The 6,921-nt window shown below is 39.4% G+C and overlaps 2 long non-coding RNA genes across 2 annotated transcripts; both read right to left on the bottom strand.

The window, feature by feature from the left end:
* Window positions 1-4,146: 4,146 nt before the first annotated feature.
* Window positions 4,147-5,121, bottom strand: LOC130230110 (uncharacterized). The gene is made up of 3 exons (XR_008837917.1): window positions 5,008-5,121; window positions 4,698-4,791; window positions 4,147-4,495 (listed from the first exon to the last, which is right to left on the bottom strand). It is a non-coding gene; the product is annotated as an uncharacterized LOC130230110 (long non-coding RNA).
* A 7-nt stretch (window positions 5,122-5,128) lies between these two features.
* On the bottom strand, window positions 5,129-6,637 carry LOC130230109 (uncharacterized). The gene is made up of 4 exons (XR_008837916.1): window positions 6,568-6,637; window positions 5,544-5,588; window positions 5,301-5,448; window positions 5,129-5,163 (listed from the first exon to the last, which is right to left on the bottom strand). It is a non-coding gene; the product is annotated as an uncharacterized LOC130230109 (long non-coding RNA).
* Between the last annotated feature and the right edge of the window lie 284 nt (window positions 6,638-6,921).

Here is a 6,921-nt window from a genome sequence, read left to right as displayed (position 1 = left end):
TGGAGAAGCGAAGGATTTTGTGCACAGGATCCATCTCTTTGATGAGCACCCATTCCGTCTTCCCTATCGCCGTGTCCCTCCTGAACACTATCAAAAACTGAGAGAAGTGTTGTCAGAGATGGAGGAAAAAGGGATAATCAGCAAGTCTGTCAGTGATTATGCGTCACCTTTAGTGATGGTCTGGAAAAAAGATGGTAATCTGAGGGTTTGCACAGATTTTCGCTGGCTCAATGCTAAAACAGTCAAAGATGCCCACCCTTTACCACATCAATCAGATTGTCTCGCTGCCCTAGGGGGTAATGCCTTTTTCAGCACCATGGATTTGACTTCAGGGTTTTACAACATTTCACTCCATGAGTCTGACCGGCGATACACTGCCTTCAATACTCCCATGGGGCTGTACGAATATAATCGTCTCCCTCAGGGCCTTTGCAATAGCCCTGCGTCTTTTATGCGCATGATGCTCAGTGTTTTTGGTGACCTCAACTTTACCAGTCTGCTCTGTTACCTGGACGATTTGTTAGTCTTTGCTCCATCTGAATCAGAGGCACTGAATCGCCTGGAGATAGTGTTTTCTCGGTTGAGATCCAGCAACCTGAAGCTAGCTCCTAAAAAGTGTCACTTTCTAAGAAAGTCTGTAAAGTTTCTGGGACATGTGATTGATATTACTGGTGTTTCTGTTAATGAAGAGAAAGTGAAAGTAATCTCTGCTTTTCAAAAGGAGGATTTAATGAAGTATGACCGAGTCACACCATCACAAAAGAAAATCAGATCATTTCTTGGTATGGTCCTGTATTATCAAACCTTCACCCCAAATTGTTCACGGATTGCCAGGCCCTTATTCAATCTGACTGCTGGCCAGAAACGTTTTGCGAAAAATGCAGGTGGCTGTAAGAGAGCAGGCACTTTTCAGGAGTTGACACCTCAGGACTGGACCTCAGACTGTGATGTGGCCTTTGGAGAATTAAAAACAGCCCTTGTTGACAGTGTGGTGCTGGCTCATCCAGATTTCGAACGTCCCTTCTTACTCTGTACTGACGCTTTGTTGGAAGGCTTAGGAGCTGTACTCTCTCGAGTTCCTGTTGGTGAGGACAAGGCGAGACCAATAGCGTTCGCTAGCAAGGCTCTGAGTCGCAGCCAAACGAAATATCCTGCACACAGATTGGAATTCTTGGCACTCAAGTGGGCAGTGTGTGACAAGTTCAGTTACTGGCTTAAAGGCCATGAGTTTACAGTGTGGACGGATAACAATCCACTGACATACATCATGACCAAGCCGAAACTGGACGCATGTGAGCAGCGCTGGGTCTCGAAACTCGCTCCGTATTCATTTGAGATCAATTATGTTCCTGGAAAGCTTAACGTAGTGGCAGATGCACTCAGTAGGGATCCGTTCGCCAGGCCAGTGAGTCAGCGGCTTTTGTCAGAGCCCTATTCAGATCTTTTGAGGCATGTGCACAGTGTTGATGATGGAAATGTTCAAGAAGTGTTCAGACTTACCTGTCAACCGCAATCAGTGGAATCAGTTCCTGTTGAAGTTGGGCTGAATGCATCAATGTCCGCTGATGACGTGTCTTCCATTCTGTCCTCCTGTGATGAATGGGAAACAGTTACTGAATGTAGAGCAGCATCAATTGCAGAACATCTTAACTCTTTGATCAACAGTGATGAAGTGTTTCATTCCCTTTCTCTGGCTGACTTGCAAGAACATCAGCACAAAGACCCTGTCATTGCTAGAGTGTGTTATTACATTGACAGAAAGCGCAGACCATCAAGACGTGAACGGGCTAATGAACACCTGTATGTGTTGCTGATTCTTAAGCAGTGGGACAAACTTTCAGTGCTTAATGGAATCTTGTACAGAGCAATTAAAGACCCGCTCACTAAACATAAGAAGTTTCAGTTCATCTTACCTGGATCTTTGAAACGTCAAGCTCTTTCTGGCCTTCACGACCTGGCTGGTCATCAAGGGCAACCACGCACTTTGGCATTGGCACGTCAGAGGTTTTTCTGGCTTGATATGGAACGTGATGTGCGGGATTACGTGAAGAAGTGTCCCAGGTGCGTCTTCAGCAAAACCCCAGAGCCTGCTGCGAGAGCCGTTTTGGAGAGTATTAAAACCACAGCCCCATTGGAGCTCGTTTGCATCAACTTCTGGTCTGCTGAGGACCGACACAATAAATCTGTGGATGTTTTGGTGATCACAGATCACTTCACAAAACTAGCACATGCTTTTCCATGTCAGGACCAGACAGCAAAAACAGTAGCCAAGAATCTGTGGAATAGCTTCTTCTGTGTTTATGGATTTCCCCAACGCATCCATTCTGATCAAGGAGCTTCATTTGAGAGTGAACTGATGGCTGAACTTCTCATGCTGGCAGGCATCAATAAGTCAAGAACCACCCCCTACCACCCGATGGGGAATGGTGGTACTGAGCGATTTAACAGGACACTAGGTAACATGCTGAGGTCTCTTCCACCTAGACCTAAGCAAAAGTGGCCGCAGATGGTACAGACAATGACGTTTGTGTACAATTGCACAGCGCATGAAACAACGGGGTTTGCCCCTTTTTATTTAATGTTTGGCATAGTGCCACGGTTGCCAGTGGACCTAATGTTTAAGAGTGTTCTGCGGGATGACTCCATCTGTAATTACGACCAGTACGTTCAATCGCTCATCAGTGACCTTCAGGCTGCTATGTCAGTAGCACAGAAAAATTCAGTTCACAAACAAAGTCACCAGTCCAGTCAATATAACAAAAGAGCAAAAGGCCTTCCTCTTGCCATCGGTGACCAAGTGCTTGTAGCCAACAAGGGATGTAGAGGGAAACGAAAGCTTGCTGACAAATGGGAACCTGTTATATACACTTTTGTTGCTGCAAAACCCTCCATACATGTTTATAAGATCCGTGACGGAGTTTTTATTGAGCGTATAGTGCATCGTAATCTACTTTTACAAGTGAACTTTCTTCCCTTCACTCAAAAAAATAGCTCATTGGGTTAACTCAATTTAATTGTGTGCAGGTTTTCCATCCAATAAATATACGTAACCCTAACGTAAAAAAAGATCATTTACGTAATGAAATGTAATTGAGTTAGTCCACCTCAATTTTATCAAATATAGCTAAGCAAATAGAAATTCATTAAATTACTGTAATTGATTTACATTAGTTCAACTCAATATAAATTAATTACTTGGAAATAATTATTTTTCATTTGACCCCCATTACTACACACACACACACACACACACACACAAGCCAAACAGATTGAGCTTTTTTTTTTAATTGGAAAAAAAAACTGTTAGAAACACTTCCACAGGTCTTGCACTTGGTGTGAACTAAATGTATCCCATGTCCCCCAAAGCCACAAACACATTAAGGGAGAAGAGGCACCAGCAAAGTATGCAAAATGAAAATATTCCAATAAATCTGAATGCTAGCTTGATCAACATTCAACTTAATTATAACCTGCATTAAAAGCACAATATATATAGATATATGTTGAACAATAGAGGCAGAAACTACTGCCTGTTTTACTTGACTAATTTAAATTGTAGTATGTCAGACCTTAAAACTAAGAGATGTAAAACCAGTCTTGCATGTTAATGCACACAAAAAAAAAGAAGAAAATCTACCTAAAACGGAGCACATTTAATGAAATGTAAAGCAGCAAACATTTTTGTAACATTTCTTAAACGGCATAACATGAGCACAGTAAGGAAATGAAAAATGTGTGGCTACTCAAGAGGTACAGCATTTTCAATATGTGTAGTACAAATGGTCAATTCAAACAAAAACACAGTTAAAAAAAAAAAAAAAACTGGCTGTGGGGACCAAATTTGGGCTATAGGAAGGTGAAAACAGACCAAGACAGTATACTTATAAGGAGACCCATTGTCACCAAATCTTGTACAAACAATCTCTGAACATTTGACTAGCTGTGCGAGTATTGGTCTGGCCAGTCATAATTCAAAAATCTGTAGTGTGTTGAATCCGGTTTCAACATGAATTCAAGTCCATTTCAAAAAGTGTCATGCAATCACCTGACAGGTACGAGAGTAATGGAGACACAATACTGTATTTGAATGAGCTATGACGTGCAGATGTTAGCATGAAAAGAGAAATGAATCCCAAATACGAAAGCATAAAGAAATTTCATGTAGTTGTCATCTGGCGTTCACTTCTTAAGAAAATAATTTGATTTTCAGCTGCTGTATCTTTGGATTGAGCTTGTGTCCATCCAGATTCATAATGATTTTCTGGATGAACTCAAAGGTGTACTTGAGGTTTTCTGGAAAGCTCAGGTCAAGGGCATAAATTAGCCCAAACAGCACGATGAAACCAGTGATGACACTGCCTACGTTGGTCAGGACTTTAATGCCTTCAATCACAATTCCCACATCCTCTGGCTCCCCATTGTCATAACTTCGAATAATGTAAATCCCCATGATTGTGCTTGAGATGTCCCTCTCCACATCCTCAGTGCCAGAGACCTGAAAAGACATATGGAATGATAAATAATTTGTGTACATATGTGTAATTTATATAATAGTCACAACATTTGTGAATCTTTCTGTGTGCATCCATTTACATTCACAGTTATTCAGTTTCATAATCGTGTGCCATGGGAGAAATAACAGAGTTAAACTACAGAGTTACACTGTTAGAGACTACATTAGAAACAATCAAACTTACCAAATATGCCTTAAAAGAATACGTCAGGATCTTCACTGAGGTAGATGACAAGGCTTCTCAGGAGGCACTCCCTTTTGGTGTTGATGTCATCACACTACAGAAGGATCAATCAAGACAGGAATTTGTAAAAATGTAAGTGCACATGTAACAGAACAGAGGGTTGTGCCCATCAAAATGTCAGTCAGAGAAATGTAAAAGTTCACTACATAAGCATTATTTCCCAAAAGTGTTAAAATGAGCAGCTATGGACAAGAACCATACAATAACCACCCCAATACAGTGAAAAGATGTTTCAAGCACATCTACTTACCAAATCATTATTCGCCAGGACATCCTTGATCCTTTGCCCCTTCATTCCTCCTTTCTTCATGAAGATCTGTATCAGCTTGTCAGAGAAGTGATCCAGCTGTGACAAGAACTTTGATTGTAGAGACTTGGTGGTGATTCGCAAGAACTCTGCATTCACCTGGAAATTAAACAAAAACAGCCATTTAAAAAGTTTATCATTTCTACCATATAGGGGTCCAGGATTATTGACAAATTAAAACTGCAATTATGTAGTTATTATTTGCAATGGACAACAAAAAAATGGTCAACACATACAGCACAAATCTACTTCATTCTCTTCAAACAGTGCAGGCCATCTGTTTTTGAACTCTTCTATCATTGGTCTCTGCTGCACAATTTTAAGACGTCTGAGAACTGCTATCTAGTTCCAAACTGCATTTTTTGCACTGCCACATACACTAACCTAAAAAGAAGATGAAATACATTTAGCATTCATTATATTAATAATAATAACAACAACAACAACATATAACAGCATAGAAAGACGACATTACTTACTATCACTAGGAGGTTGCCAGAAGGAACCCTGTAAAGCTGATCAAACTGCAAAGATAAAATAAATGCATTAGTAGTGTGTGTACAAGTGCAGAAATACTTAAAAGCTTACCAACAAGTCAAAATTGCATTTGAGAACCTGATAGATCTATAAAAACTATAAAAAGTTAAAATTTTGACCGTTTCAGCAATTTTTAGTAGCAGTGAAGACTAACAAAATCATGAAATATTGTTTAATAAATTTTACAGTGCTAATTTAATTTAAATAAAAGCCAAATTAACAATATAATATTTTCAACTTTGTGTTTGAGGTCACATATGAAAAGCATTTTGAAATTGGTTCAAAGACCGGTCAGAAAATAACAAACATTGATTTACAGTTGAATTTTCATAGTAAATATCTTACGAGTCATCACATTTTTTTGTGTTCAATCAACATTCACTCCGTGATCGCAACATCAGACCAATAACGTTAAATTAATTCATAGATAAAATATATTGACTCAAACAGTCTGACGTTGATTCAATTAAGGTAAAGTTGGTTTTATATTCGCACATTCCTTCATTTAACGTTCCCTATATTATCTACTATGCTAATTTGAATATTGGGTCTGAAATCACATGTAAATTTGACTTGAAAACAACATCAACACTATTTAATTAACTGTGAAAATTGATAGTCATTGGCTGATAATATTCACTATTTAGAGCTTGCAAATAATACTTTTCTGAAATGATATCAAGGAGAAAGTTTGAATGTGCAAATATAAAACCAACTTTACCTCAATGTTGATTCAACATCACCCCGAAGACCAAAAAATTATTAAATCAACGTCGGAAATATTATGATAAAAAGCGTTAACGTAACGTTTTCCCCTGCATGATGAGCGGCTGGCTAGCCAGCTAACGTTAGCCGCCAACTTTACTGAAAACCGAAGCAAAACTTATCACGCTTGTTGCACACGGTCGAGAATATAACATGCATTCATAGCAAGGTACTCGCTGAAAAAAATAAACGAATACTCACCAAAGAAATGACTTCTTGTTATCGGGGGCGTCTCATCAACTCGTCTTCAGCCACAGGTGGAAAATGGTGGCTGGACAAACGGAATGCAGGTGGCAGTGAAAACGCGCGGTCTCACGCATGCGCAAAACGGGGTCACCTTATTGAACTCATTTGATTTGGTTTAATAAAGATTATAGGTGAAACGACTAATACATTTTACGTTACATCAAGTAAATGTAAATGAGTATTTAAAAAATAGATGTATTTAAATAAAGGGAACAGTATTTACTTGTGTCACATCTAAGAAGGGCTTGAATCATTTTTTTGAGTGTTGCCGAATACAGACTGATGGTCCTGGTCAAGAGGTTGCTGGAT

The sequence above is a fragment of the Danio aesculapii genome, chromosome 6, assembly GCF_903798145.1.
Source record: "Danio aesculapii chromosome 6, fDanAes4.1, whole genome shotgun sequence".
NCBI lineage: Eukaryota > Metazoa > Chordata > Actinopteri > Cypriniformes > Danionidae > Danio > Danio aesculapii.
Note: the sequence above shows the minus strand (reverse complement) of the source record. Positions and strands in the feature narration are given on the sequence as shown.